Source organism: Dermacentor variabilis, chromosome 3 (genome assembly GCF_050947875.1).
Source record: "Dermacentor variabilis isolate Ectoservices chromosome 3, ASM5094787v1, whole genome shotgun sequence".
NCBI classification, from domain to species: Eukaryota; Metazoa; Arthropoda; class Arachnida; order Ixodida; family Ixodidae; genus Dermacentor; species Dermacentor variabilis.
Genome location: NC_134570.1, coordinates 113,721,575 through 113,736,785, shown reverse-complemented (window position 1 = coordinate 113,736,785; position 15,211 = coordinate 113,721,575).

The following is a 15,211-nucleotide window of genomic DNA, read 5'->3' as shown; positions in this document are numbered from 1 at the left end:
GCATGTATTTAATTGCGTATAATAAAGTTTTTGCGTGGCATTGCGACGTTATCGAGCCTTTCGGCACGTATACAACACAACTCTATCAACTCTTCTTCGATGAGGATCTGTTTTGGCTGCAGTCTTAATCTTGCCTTGCACGCCGCCGCAGTTTTCGACGAGCTACCGCAAGCTAAGTAAGGCGAAGCGGGCCAACCACAGACGCCGGCACCACACTCCTCATTCGGTTATCTATTATTACTACGCTGGCTCGGCCCCATTGAAATCCCCTCGACTGGAATGTGCTCCTTACCTCTTGTCAGCCAATTAGATAATAAAAACCGTTAAATATAGGCAGTGTTATTCGCTTTGAAAGGAAACAAGTGACAAACAAGGAGAGCGTTTTTTTAATGTGCAGACAGCGCTGCAGGTCACCGCTCAATTCTTGCTTCGGCGATAATGTAATTATGACCAGAGGACATTGGAATAAAAACAGATTTGGTCAGTTTTACGTTTTATTTTAACTCAGCCCAATATTCGCGGTCCTGTGATTTCACGCTCCCCCCCCTCCCCTCCCCCCGGTAATTGGTCAACATCCTAACGCTTATTTTCATACTGTGTGCTGACAAGTCAAGAAGTGCGCATCTACTGATTGTGCTTCTACATTTCATGTATCCTTTGTTTCTAATTCAGGAGGTCAGTCGTTTTTGCTAAATTCGATGTAGGAACGTCTTGTGGCTGTGCCAGCATTCCCAATAATTTTGTCAAGAGTTACACAGTGTCTCCAATAAAATCTCATGTAATATGTTCACGAAACTTCGAACACCGCCACAGAAACGATGTTCGTCATAGTGGGAAAGAAAGTGAGAACAGTAAATATAGTTTTTCCGCCATTTTGACGGTGTTGCAGCTCGCTGTAGGAAGCTTTATCTCTACCCATGATATTTTTGATGGAGGCGCCCGGGTACTATGTAAGACAGAACTACATAACAGACCATCTCCTGGCCAGCTTTACTCTGTCAAGATAGGGGGATGCGGCTTCGCCCATATTGATCCCCTCTCTCATTTTTCGACGATAGGCACTATGACAACCAGCCACTGTTATTTTTTTCGTCAATAAGAGCAAACCGCGGCACGGCGCTCCTAAACTTAGCCGACAATCGCGCCATTCACCTCCCCCCCTCTCCTCCCGATCGTAATTGGCAGTCACTTCCGCTCCACCGCTCTTCCTCACCGCAACACTTTCAGAAAAATTGAACAACGCAGCTCCAGGAAGAGCTGAAGAAACTGTCTCTCACTGTGCAGTTCCGGCTCGTTCTGTTGTAATTATGCCGGTGTATAGTGATGTCTGAGAATGTGACGAGTGGTTATCGGTGCACGCGTGCGTTGAACTGACCTGACGGTAACTCGAATGTATGCTGGAGTCGAGGAGACACCCAGTCTTTTAAGTGTTGCGGCAAGCCAACTCGTGCTCCTACAAAGTGCCACTAATTTCTCTAAAGCGATTGTTTTCGTTTCGTAGATCGCACTTAACTGAGTTGTCCAATGGGGTCTGGCGCATGGTGTATTAACGTAACATCGTTTTTTCTTATCTGCAGCCTCTCTCCCCCACACTATGCCTGTCAAAGTAAACGGGGACGAATAGACCAAACTTTTCGTTCATAAGTGCCCCTTGCCATTGGCCGGCCGGCTTTGTTTATTATATATTCAGTACCAGGATTGGCGCATGCTTTGCCTGTACGTTCGTCTATCTGTAGTGACAGCACGACAATGGTCGAAATACGCACTGAGCAGGTCGAAGCCAAGCATACACACGTGCAGCAACTCGTTCATAAACTTGAGCGGTATTCTCGGAAAATCACTTTTGAAGGTACTGTCGACATTCGTTAATTAGACCTGGCGGTACGGATGAAATCGACTGAATCAACCGTCGGGTCCACCTACAAAAACAGAAAAAACGCTAAAACATACCGCTGATCATACGCACGTCCCCGAATCAAACGTGTGCCCATATTCCAAGTGTACAAATTAGAAAACTAACATTGAAATTACATTAACGCTCCTCAGAAACGTCGTGGGTGCCACTGGTACTGTATAGGAGTTATATAGAGATTTATGCAGTACCAGTGGCACCCACGACGACAATGGAAGAAAGAATAGTCTAGAGGAATTTTAAATCCCACAAGTAACGTCGAAAGAAGTGAAGAAAGCCTTGGGAGCTAGGCAAAGGGGGAAGGCAGCTGGGGAGGATAAGGTAACAGCTGATTTGTTGAAGGATGGTGGGCAGATTGCACTAGAAACACTGGCCACCCTGTATAATCATAATGCCTAAGAAGGAGGACGCCAAAGACTTCAAAAATTATAGACCGATCAGCTTACTCTCCCTTGCCTACAAAGTTTTTAATAAGGTAATCCCAAATAGAATCACGAACACCTTAGACTTCTGTCAAGTAAAGGACCAGGCAGGATACCATAAAGACTACTCAACAATAGACCATATTCACACTATCAATCAGGTGAAAGAGAAATGTGCGGAATATAACCAACCCTTATATATAGCTTTCATTGATTATGAGGAAGCGTTTGATTCAGTCGAAACCTCAGCAGTCATGGAGGTATTCACGGAATCAGAGTGTAGACGAGCCATATGTAAAAATACTGGAAGATATCTATAGCGGCTCCACAGCCACCGTAGTCCTCCACAAAGAAAGCAACAAAATCCCAATAAAGAAAGGCGTCAGACAGGGAGATACGATCTCTCCAATGCTGTTCACAGCATGCTTACAGGAGGTATTCAGAGACCTGGAGTGGGAAGAATTGGGGATAAAAGTTGATGGAGAATACCTTAGCAACTTGCGATTCGCTGATGATATTGCCTTGCTTAGTAACTCAGGAGACCAATTGCAATGCATGCTCAATGACCTGGAAAGGTAAAGCAGAAGGGTGGGTCTGAAAATTAATCTGCAGAAAACTAAAGTAATGTTTAACAGTCTCGGAAGCGAACAGCAGTTTACGGTATGTAGCGAGGCACTGGAAGTGGTAAGGGAATACATCTACTCAGGGCAGGTAGTGACCGCGGATCCCGATCATGAGGCTGAAATAATCAGAAGAATAAGAATAGGCTGGGGCGCGTTTGGCAGGCATTCTCAGATCATGAACAGCAGGTTTCCTTTATCCTTCAAGACAAAAGTGTATAACAGCTGTGTCTTCAGTACTCACGTACGGGGCAGCAACCTGGAGACTTACGAACAGGGTTCTACTTAAATTGAGGACGACGCGAAGAGCTATGGAAAGAAGAATGATGTGCGTAACGTTAAGGGATAAGAAAAGGGCAGATTAGGTAAGGGGACAAAGGCGAGTTAATGAAGTATTAGTTGAAATAAAAAAAAATGGGGGGCATGGGCAGGACATGTAATGAGTAGGGAAGAAAACCGATGGTCATTAAGGGTAACGGAATCGATTCCAAGAGAAGGGGAGCGTAGCCGGGGGCGGCAGAAAGTTAGTTGGGCGGATGAGATTAGGTTTGCAGGGACAACATGGCCACAATTAGTACATGAGCGGAGTAGCTGGAGAACTATGGGAGAGGCCTTTACCCTGCAGTGGGCGTAACCAGGCTGCTGCTGCTGGTGACGATGATGAAAAGCCGCGACATCTAATGTGTACCCCATTTTTAAACAAGAATCTTAGAACGACAGGAAGCTGAGCTAGTTGGTAAGGATTCATTATAAAAAAAGAGGCGAGGCGTGCAGACAGGACACAAGAGTAGAGAAATGGACAACACGGCGTTCGTGTTGTCCATTTCGCTACTCTTGTGTCCTGTCTGCACGACTAACCTCTTTTTGCATAAATAAACAAGAAAATGGGCAACAGGCCAATAGGTGTGGGACAATTTGGGCAGGCTTTCTAAAGTCAGTTTTGCCGCACATTTTCAGCTCAGCTTTCCTCAGTACAATCTTGCTATGCGGCCAAGCGTAGAAACGGCACAAGGGAGAGGGATAAAATTTTCTTATAGAAGCAGCACTTTATGATAACCAGGCCTAAGCCTCCCATTAGGGGACGTCGAGGGCTTGCCTCAGCGCCGCTTCAGAGGCGGCGGCGTGGCAAGCCCTCGTGTACGACGGACAAAGTGCACGCTGGTGCCTCTTTATCATCAAGTACGTTTAATTTTTTTTGTAGACGTAATCACGCTTCACTCACATGAGTATGCCGAATTGGAATATCTCTGCGAAGATCAACCTGTGTTGGAAATGCACTACACTTCGAAATTTTCATGTTATATAGCCATGTTTACAATTCTGTGGGCCAGTTTCGAAGCTGCCTCACCAAAGAAGACACTTTCAAAGAAATTTGGCCTGCTGGTGTCGACACTTGCTTTCTCCTGTGCAATTCACCGTTGCAATAACGCGTGATGTAAGACGTACCATGGCCAACTGAAATAAATCTGCTGCGGTCGCCCATGTACTTAGATTGAGGTGCACGCAAGAAAACTCTAAGTGGCCAAAATATTTTGGAGCCGCCTGCTATGGCGGGCCGCATAATCGTAATGTTTTTGGTGCATACTCCCAGAATTTGGTATTGCGGCAGCAATTACATAGGCACTCCAGGCGGTGACGTGGACTTTTCCTCTCTGCTGCAATGAACGCCAGCACCTCATCTGAACAAGGCAGGGCGTAAACGCTAAGTTAAGGCAACACAAGCTAGATGCGCGTTTTGTTGACGCAGCACAGTATACCACAGGAGAGAGAGAGAGAGAGAGAGGAAGACGGAAAGGTAGGAGGTTAACCAGACTGAGTCCAGTTTGCTACCCTGCACGTGGGGAGGGGAATGGGGAGTGAAAGAGAGAGAGAGAACTTAGGTGTACGATGTCTATAATCAGGCACCCAAGTTTGTTGCCTTCAGGTAGTGGAAAAGCGCTCGAACTACTTTCTGGGCTAATGAACTGTGAGGCCAGGCTCCCAAGATCTTCGCTTCCGTAAATGGCCTGTGGTCGAGTCTATTCAAGGCACACTGGAGAGTCTCACGTTGATTATCGAAGCGAGAACAGTAAAACAGAAGATGACTGATGATCTCTTCACACTTGCACTTAGCGCACATTGGTGAATCCAACATTCTAATACGATAGCTGTAGGAGTTGGTGAATGCTACTCCTACTCACAGCCGACACAGCAGTGTTGCGTCACGTCGTGGAAGGTTCGCTGGTAATTTAAGTTTAACTGATGGGGCGAGGCTGTATAAACGACACTTAGGGTTCTGGGGTGTATGACAGTAACTTAACGTGAGGGTACGAGCGAGGCTGCGAAGCTCTCTTGCAGCGTCGACTCTCGATAAAGGTATAAGGTGTGTCGGCGAGTCAGCCTGGGCACGTCGGGCAGCGTCATCGGCGAGGTGATTACCAACGACGCCACAATGTCCCGGCAGCCACTAAAATATGATATCATGTCCTCGTTCAGAAGCGCAATGGCAGGTTTCCTTGATTTATGACGCCAGCTGCTCATAATTGCCACGTCGTAATCTTCGCAAGCTCTGGAGGGCTGCTTTCGTATCACAAAATATTGCCCATTTGTAGGGCGGTTCTCTTGGGCGGCGCTTCGCGTATTCGACAGCAGAGCGAAGAGCGGCCAGTTCAGAACCTGTAGATGTCGTTACTTGTCAAGTCTTAAACTTGATGACGACCCATTGAGATGGTAGAACAACGGCGCCCGTAGAATTTTCCGAGACGGAACCATTCGTGGAAACATGGATTCGGTTAGCGTATGAACAATGCATAAGTTCCAATGTGATTGCTTGAGAGCCGCGGTGGTCAGGCTAGCTTTCTTCACTATTCCTGGAACAGCAACGTACACAGGACGCTTTTTCAAGCACCGCATAGGGGATGGCGTTCTTATTGCGAGTGAGTGCCTCAAAGACAGAGTGCCCGTTAGCCGCAATTGATCTGGAGAACGCTGCCTTGGGTCTTTTCTCGGGCAAGCGAGCTAGATGGTGGTCAGGGACTCTGGATATATGGCGAACATGCGCCCGGAGTGCGACGATAGCTATATAGGTCATTATTGGGTGGTCTCTCACGGTGGCAACTGTTGTTGCGGTTGAAGAATTTCGTGGTAGCACCAGACATGTTCGAAGAGCTTGGCCTTGAATGCTCTGTAAGACATGGATGTTAGTTTTGTTAGCATTGGACAGCACTCGTGTGCTATATCCCAGGTATCTTAGGAAGATTGTCCTGTATAGTATTAGCATAGATGCCCAGGATGTGCCCCACCTTCTACCGGACAGAAACATTAGTATATGGGAGATAGTAGTAAGCCTCTTCTTCAAGTATGAGATGTGGGGGCTCCATGAAAGGTCTCTGTCGATAGTAACGCCTAGGAATCGGTGAGTTTTTGCGTAGGAAATTGGTTGGTGGTCAATAGAAATGGGGTACCAGGTCATGGGCTTGTGGGCAAAGGCGACCAAGGCGCACTTCTCAGTCGAAATGGTGAGGCCTTGAGCACGCAAGTACGATGATGTTCGGGTCGCTGCTTTTTGGAGCCGTGCACGCACCTGGAGACGTGCAACTGCCGAGGCCCATATGCATATGTCGTCAGCATATATGGAAAGGTTTACTGTATGTGGTAGAACGTCGGCAAGTCCAAGGATTGCAAGGTTGAACAAAGTGGGGCTAAGAACCCCACCCTAAGGGACGCCACGGCAAGTCTAATGCTCAGTGGTTCTACCACCTGCACTGTGCACAAAGCAGGGTCTTTCGAATCCACCGAAACATGCGTCCACCAATTCCGTTATGTTCCAGGGCATCAAGGATGGCTTCATGCGTTACATTATCATAGGCGCTTTTCACGTCGAGGAATAGTGCAACCGATACACGCTCGTGGTGTTTTTATTGTTGTACAGATGTGACGAGGTCGATAACGTTGTCATTAGAGGAACCGCCTCTACTAAACTCAGCCATGGCCTCGGGGTATACGTTGTGGCGCTCAAGTTACCACTCTAGGCGGGTGAGAATCATTCTTTCCATGACCTTCCCAACACAGCTGGACAGCGCAATGGGCCTGTAGGACGTTAGGTCAAGTGGCGAGTTTCCAGGCTTCAGGAGTGGTATCAAGCGGCTGGCCTTCCACCGCTCAGGAACGACATTATCATTCCATGCCTGGTTACATCATTCCAGAAGTCTGCTTTGGCCATGTTCACCTACGTGGAATAAAGCAGCGTAGGTGATGCCGTCTGGTCCTGGCGACGATGAGCGCCTGCATGTGACCAGAGCAGCGTCCAATTCCTCATGTGAGAAGGGCACATTCATTTCTAGGAAGCGTGTCGCAGGTACCTCAACCAGAATTTCGCTATTGATGGTATCCGCACTGCCCGCAATCTTCACACAGAATTCTTCGGCTATATCGACCTGCGAGCGGCCTTGCTGGAGGGCTAGGGCTGAGAATGGGTGTCGTTGCTGTGGAGACGTGCCAAGGCCGCGCACCGTCCTCCATATCATAGACAGTGGCTTGCGGGGGTCAAATGATTCGCACGACGTCTTCCACCGTTGTTCCTGCAGCCTGTCTATACGACAATGGATTTTTTTCTGTATACGTCGACCGACTCCAAGGTCATGAATTGACTTGGTGCGCCTGTATCGCCTCTCAGCACTTTTGCGAATCGTTCGAAGTCGATCAAGTTCCATGTGGAAATCCGTACGTTTTTTAAGCGGATGTAACGCTTTTTAGCGGATGTAAATGTGCATTTAGACGATTACAGTACACTTGTAATAGCGTTTTCACTGGTGCCGGTAAATCCTTCTTTGCATGCCTCTTCCACCTTTTTCTGATATGTTGACCACCTTATATACTTGTCGGGAAGTAGAAAAGGAGAAGCTTCCAAATCCAGTGATTCTTAAGTAGGTGGGAATATGGTCGCTGCAATGAGTCTCGATGTGAGAGAACCATCGAACATTCTGACTTAGTTGCCGTGACATCAAACTCAAATCTAAGCAACTCCTACAGTTCGAACCACGCAAGTACGTCGGACTGCCATCGTTCATAATGCTGAGTTAATAGCTGAAAAGAGATTACACAAGTTTCCGGCCCCTGGAATCTATTCTGGAGCTTCCCCAAGACAAGTGATGAGCATTAAAGTCTCCCGTGATAATCCAGGGTTTAGAAGTCGCCGTCAGGATGTCTCGCAGTTGGTCGCCGTCGAAACGACTATATGGGGAGATGTAGGTGCCCATAAGGGTGAAGGCCACTTTATTCTTTGTAATGCGGAGACACACATATTGGTTTCCATCATGAGGCTGCACCGAGTGGGGAATGTAAGTTAGTTCTGTACGGATGTAAACAATTACTTTGCTGGATTGCCCGCACTTCGACGCCATAACGGCTTCGTATCCGGAGAGTCTTACCGCTTTTGACACGTTCGGTTCACATATTACCACAACAGGAAATCGGTGCGTAAAAACGTATTGGTGGAAACATGAAATCCGGGATTTAGGTCCTCTGGCATTCGACTGGAAAATCGTCGCGCTACGCACTTCATCACGGAGTGAAGGCAGTGTAAGAGCCATTGTGCTTACGCAATATTTGGAAGCCCTGGGCTCAGCGAATTCAACACTTGCACTGCGCTTCGAGCTGTTGGCGTATTCGAGTTGCCCACAAGCGTGCGAATCGCATTTATCAAAGACTTGAGCATTGTTACAATTCGGCGTCCATGCTCTGTCAGCTCATGTGGGTGAGGCGTGGAGCATTGCGATGCCTCTCCTTGTTGGGGTTTTTCCACAGGGTTTATCCTTGGCAGTGGTGGCCATTCTTCCTTCACGGCATTCTTTTCAGCTGCTCCGTTATCTATACGTGGCTTGGACACATTCTGCACTGGGGTTGGAGCAGATTCAACAGCAGAGGCTTTGAAGCACGCTTATTCTTTGTGAGGAGAGCAGAATTTCTTGATGAGCGTCTGCGACGAGAACCATGTCGCCTGACGTCAACAGCTGCGTCACGATGAGTCGACCGGTCCCGCACCATTTTCTCCAATATGGAGAGTTCTCGCTTAACTCTAGGACACTCGTTTGAAAAGGCACCGTGGAGCCCTTGACAGTTCGGGTACTTATACGTTTTTGCCTGGCAGTTGCCTGCAGAATTTTATGCTGCGCAGCGGGAACATATAGCAGACTTTCCAGAGACGGCGCTCACGTGACCGAATTGCTGGCAGTTTCTGCGCTGAAGCTCCTTGGGAACAGAGGGCCGGGCAGCATGTCGGAAATGACCTACCTTCACATGCGATGGAAGGCAGTCACATTTAAAGACGATTTTCACGCATCTGGAAGTTCTGAGACGGGCCACCTGCAGTATGTGGGTCCCATGATTGGCAGGCTTTATCAAAAGTGGTAAATCCTTGCCTGAGATGGCTGCGTCAGTGTCATATATGACGCCTGTAATAGCCTCTTTTACCATCGGGATGATGGTACGGACTTTCATGCCACCGAGGACAGTGACAGTACGCAGAGAATCTAACGCCGCCGCTTGGGCGACGTCTACAGCGACAACATTCTACCGAGGGTTGACTCGGACGTCCTCAATGCCATGTGGCAACAGTGTTTCGAGTTCAACCGATGCCACTTGCCTGTTGAGGAACCTCATGTTGTCGGAGGGTAGCACAGGTAAGAAAAGGATGGCGTACTTCGGCGGACTCTGCGGAGTCCTCACAGTAGATGTGTCCACAGAGGCCCTAAGCATCCGCCGCTTTGCTTTCTGACTCAAGACAGTCACGTAGTCGTCGTCGGAGCTGTCCTCTCCCTTGGTTGAGTCTATCAGGGTACCCTCGCTGTCGCTCGAGAGGCTGTTCCGCTTCCTTGAGGCTGCCGGCGCCGCTACATCAGATGGGAGCGCGGATGGCTCCACTTCCATTCGCGTCGAGCAGAAACTAGTGTTCACCAGCAGAAAGCGAGAATTACCACAAAATGCTGGTGACGAAGAACAAACACTCAGCAATCCACAGGGGAAACATTCTCCACTACAGTGGTGAACGTAGATGGAAAAATCATTAACGCATCTTCTTTATGGGTCAAGTCGTCCCATGTAGCGGAGGAGACTGCTATCGCTTTAGCTATTAATAATTCAAGAAGCCAGCCTTTATATACGCGTACTCATGCTCGGCCATCCACTCCTTCTCATCCGGATTGGTAGCGGAAACAAGAAAGATCCTTCGGCATCTGGACTTCACTATCAGAAGTGAAGAGGAGGAATATCACCACATTTCTTGGTTCCCTGCCCACTTAAGCGGCGTCACTGGACCGAATGGGATTAACCCGAATGCGGCTGCCCATTGGTTTGCGCGTGACCTCATGAGCCGCGCAACCGAACCTGGGGCCTCAGAAATTCCCGTGGATCTAGGAAAATACCCGCTCTATACATATTATGAGATTACCACTCATTATAAGCTTAGCCGCAGAACCTTCCACCTGCCACACCCGAAGCTTGCAAGGGCGCACGCTTCTAGGCTTAGAATGCTACAGACTTGATCTTACCCTACTCCTCGCTTAATGCACTTACTCGACCAGGACAACTCACAGGAATGCCCCAATTGCGGATACGAATGTTGTAATTCTGAACACATGCACTGGCTGTGCCCGGCCTTAGAGGCCTCTTCGCATCAAACCAAGGACTCCTGGGAATCCGCCCTCAAGTGTTCAGAACATCTACAACAACTCGAGGCCGTCCAGAAGGCCATTGATGTTGCGGTGGGTCTCGGCCTGCCAGTCCCGTAATGGGTAAAGCCCACGACGGAAGAGCTCACGTCTCCCCGAACATGAGCTCTTCAGGACCTTGATAAAGTTGTTGTCATGCCATGTCAGGCCGCATGCGCGCGTTTCAAATAAAGGAGATCGAGCGCACGCTGAAAGTTGGGCTAAGTGAGCCGACCAAACTCGGCCCTCATTATCGCCCATGTTCGCTTCTCTGAGTGATGATAGTGATGACGCGTGATTCGTCATCCCCTAAGGGAGCACGGGGAAGGCAGAGGGAATGGGAAGTGAAAATGAATAGCCTCGCAATGTCGCCGGCGCCGCAGGGTCTGGCGACGCCTGACCCTCCTCACCTTAGTGAGAAGGGTCAGGTATCGTCTGACACTTCGGCGCCGGCGCTCAAGGCAGAAGCGCAAGCATTGCTCGCATGACACACAATGCTTAGCGCTCGCCTGCAAGGCTTCCCACGCTTCCCTTCCAAACTCCCTCGCAGAATGGACACGCAGAATGGAGCGCAGAATGGACATGCACGTTTAAGAGCAAAACCACAAGCACGGGGCAAGAAAGGGGGTGGTAGCATCGGCCGTACGCCTAGTTTGTTCGCATTCGCTGCGACAGCTCCGAACTGGAGCTACAGGCGCGTACGGAAAGCTCGTGCCTCGCGCGCGCGCGCGCGTGTGTGTGTGTGTGTGTGTGTGTGTGTGTGTGTGTGTGTGTGTGTGTGTGTGTGTGTGGGTGGGTGGGTGGGTAGGTGTGCGCGCGTGCGTGCGCGCGTGCGTGCGTGCGTGCGTGCGTGCGCACGCGTGTGTGTGTGTGTGTGTGTGTGTCAGTCGAGCATTTCCGGGATGAGTCTTTCTTCTAGATACAGTAGTTCGGAGTAAGGCGTGGGCTACTTGGCAAAACGTTTAACGTTGCTGCCGTAGCAATGATTTTAGTGATGCTGTTTTTCTACATTGACCATAAAGTCCAAATAATCAGAACTCACGAAATTTTATTATTAAGCCTCACTTAGGTTCAGACTCACCAAAATTCTACTCCACGAAACAAATTAGCGTGTCCATCTGATCTTTAGTGAATCTACTGATGAGGGAGTTTGCCGACCTGTGCCTATCTACTCCCCCATTTCGCATATCTCTCAGCGCTTTTGCTCATAAGGTCGCATTGAAAAGCAATCTAAGTGACGATGAGGCACCCTCTACAGAATTCTTATAACGAGATGGCATCTAACCTGATGGCCAGTGTGACCGGTTTCCATATGACGATATGTCCGGGGTCGCTTGGGATCATAGCGAGTGGGCTCGTTCCCGCACCGACTTACCCAATAACGCGTACTTTTTGGTTTTGATAAGCTGTCGGAAACACGTGCAGCTCCAAAGGACACAAATCACTTGCGTAGACATCGCTAACAAGGTAAATATTACGTACAAGAACGCAACGCACGAGTGAGTTTCAGGAACCAGAATACTTTCAAATCTTTTAGAGCTGCTAGCCTTCTTTGCACCGCGCTTTAACTCTTTCGCAGCCATGGCCACAATAGGTCTTTTTTGTTGTTTAGGGCAGATATTTTTTCTGACGGAACTGCCGCACTCAATATTTTAATTAATACATAAACAAAAAGCAGAATGACTCTTCTTCTCACGCATAAAGATGTTATTAAGGAGATATAAAAATATATAATTTACCAGAATAAAAATTATGGTTTAAATTGAAGAAACTCTGTAGATACACGGGTCTATCTCGTAAGAAAGTGAATTTAACAAAAACTATGAGGTCAACAACATGTATTGCCCTCTAATAGGCAACATCTCCGAAAAAATTCAAAATTCTTTATTAAACAGGTATTTCACTACAAAAAGTTAAGTGCAATCACCACAGCTTTGGTTTGCCTGGCTACGGCCGCCGATGTTCCAGGCTTGCTTGCGTTGTTGTGCCTCTCAGAGTCAAAGTCCAACAAAAACGCAGCATCTTCCGACCCGCTCCTGCTCGATCCATCGTTAAAATTAGCCGTAGACGCACCGGAATCGTGAGATCTGCGATCTTTCGAAGCACGCGCTCCACTCCCGAAGGCAGCCACTTTTTATTTCTACTTTGACAATCGCCAAACTTCGGAGTGCGTTCCGAAATTAATGGCTTGGTTGGAAAAAGCGAACCACTTAGAAAACAACGTTGTAGTTCTCTTCCTTCATTTCGTTTGACGGAGAGTGTCCGTCAGTGGCGCCGAAAGTCTCGAAAGCGGTGTTTCAAACCATCGATAGCGGACTAACAATGCCCTATGGGCGCGGTACCGAAAAAGATGAGAAGCGTATAAGAAGCCAGTTGAAACGGGCTTACTATAACACATAAAGTAGCCCTGCTTGGATTCGTTCACCTCGTCAATATCTGCGCGATAAAATAACAATTATATGGCTCACGGGATGAGGATCACAGAATACACCGACCTCACTTAGTCTAATTTCCATCCAGATGTCTCTTGGGCAAAGAGGGAAGCCAGAAGATACATATTACGTTCGACATCAGAATATATGCTGCAACGAAGCGGAAAGTATAAAATAACGGAATACTAACACGGACTAAAAAATATGTCCGTTCAATGATCTACGTTCGAAAAACTGAAAAGTTTCCGTGCTTTCCTTCGTAAATTATGCCAAAATGAAGGCAGTAAATAATTACCTTCCGTGCATTTGAAAGACCTTGGCGCTCCTATATACTTACCCTTATCATTGACAGTCGTCCGCAAGACGTGGCAAAAAGAGATCTCGCGTGGTCTGCCTTCTACCGCTGCCTCCGCTAGCGCTGTAGCCCTTAAAAGCTCTCAATAGTTAAAGGTAGCGCCATCCTTGGACCTTTTCCGCCACTGCGAGGGCTCTCCCCCTTTGTGATTGGACTACCGCCGTCACACGACAGCGCACACTTTTCCATTTTGTTGTTGTTGTTTTTTTCATCCGAGAAGACAGCGCGCTTTCAGAAGCTTCCAGTGCCACTTTCGATGTATTGAATGAATACTCACCGCAAACTACGTAGTATGTGGTTTTTATGGTGGCGGTAGCTTCCGTCATGCGCGCGTCGTTATAAATAGCGCGCTTCCATGGCACTGCTTCGACTGTTCGTCATGAGTAGTGCCTACAGTTACTCTACTCGCTTCAGTGAAGGAAAAAGAGCTTTTTCCACTGCCATCCCGTAAGCATGATGTGGAGTGATGATGTGGATTCACCGGATCGATCGCGCAAACTCCAGACTTCGACGCAAGTGTCCTCCACGTCACTCCGAGGCGAGGATGAAGGCTGTGTGACAGACTGCACTAAGTCTTCTCCATGAGACACCTGTGCCAAACCCAGGGAAATAGACAAATATGCTAGCTCCACAACTAAACGTGAGCGGCTGTAACGCGGTAGCATGATGGGTATTTTTAGCACTGTATTTATACACTGAATGAAATGATCTATGCAAAGGAACTATTTGCAATATTATGAGCACCAGGCATGCGAGCAGTACATACAAAAAAAATGTCACACAAAGGAGCATCTTCCATCACAACAAAAACTTGAAATGAGATGTTAAACAGCTAGTCAAAGTTTCTACAAATTCGGGCTGATACTCTTCTTGATCGTAAATGTTCTTTAAGTGCGTAATCATTTCAGCGAAATAAGATCTTGAGGAAATTGTTCTTTCTGACTTTCGGTCTTGTATATGAGTTGCTCATGGCCTTTGCAAGCTTATCAGCAAAACCATATTGTATTGCACATCATCGCATAGAACAACAAGATATCGAATACTCTGAGAAGTTAGATCAAAATATTTTTACAAATTTCTAAGGAGGATATCCTAGAACAAAATCACATCTGTACAATCAATAAAGCAGTGTTCAATAGTTCCAGGTACGCCACAAAGGCGACAGTTAATTCACGAAACGAAAATGTTCTTTTCCCGAAGCCACGTTCTGGCAGGGAATTTTTCAACGTGCAATTTGCAAAAAAAATTGTAGAAGGGGGAACTGGCATTCTGAGCACTCTCGCAAGTATATCATGTCCTGGCAATCTGATGTACACTGATCGAAAACCGCCGGCGGGAACAACATCGATATTAACTCTTCGTAAAGGTTTTTTCCCTGACACAGTGATTAAATAACCTTTAGGGAAACGAACAGTCAGAAAAGCAATGGAAAAATAAACCTCATGCAGGAACCACCATAAACAAGGTATCGAAAGAAAATTTGAACACACCACCAATTCAGGCACGACATGAACGAAGTTAAACTGCAAGAAGACCCTTAATACCGGATGAGAGCTATTCCGAAAAAACAGAAAACCTAAAATCGACTGTCGTACATACAAATGCACCAACCGTAAGCTTCCAGCACTCACTGGTGGAAAAATGTTGTCCCGTCTCATAGGTTAAAAACTGGAAGACTATATAAATGTTTCAAAAAAATCCTGTGACAACGTAGAACGTAAAGCCTTGTGCTGTGACGAACCTGAAAGACGTAGAAAACTTTGGTTGCGAAAAGCACGTTGCAGG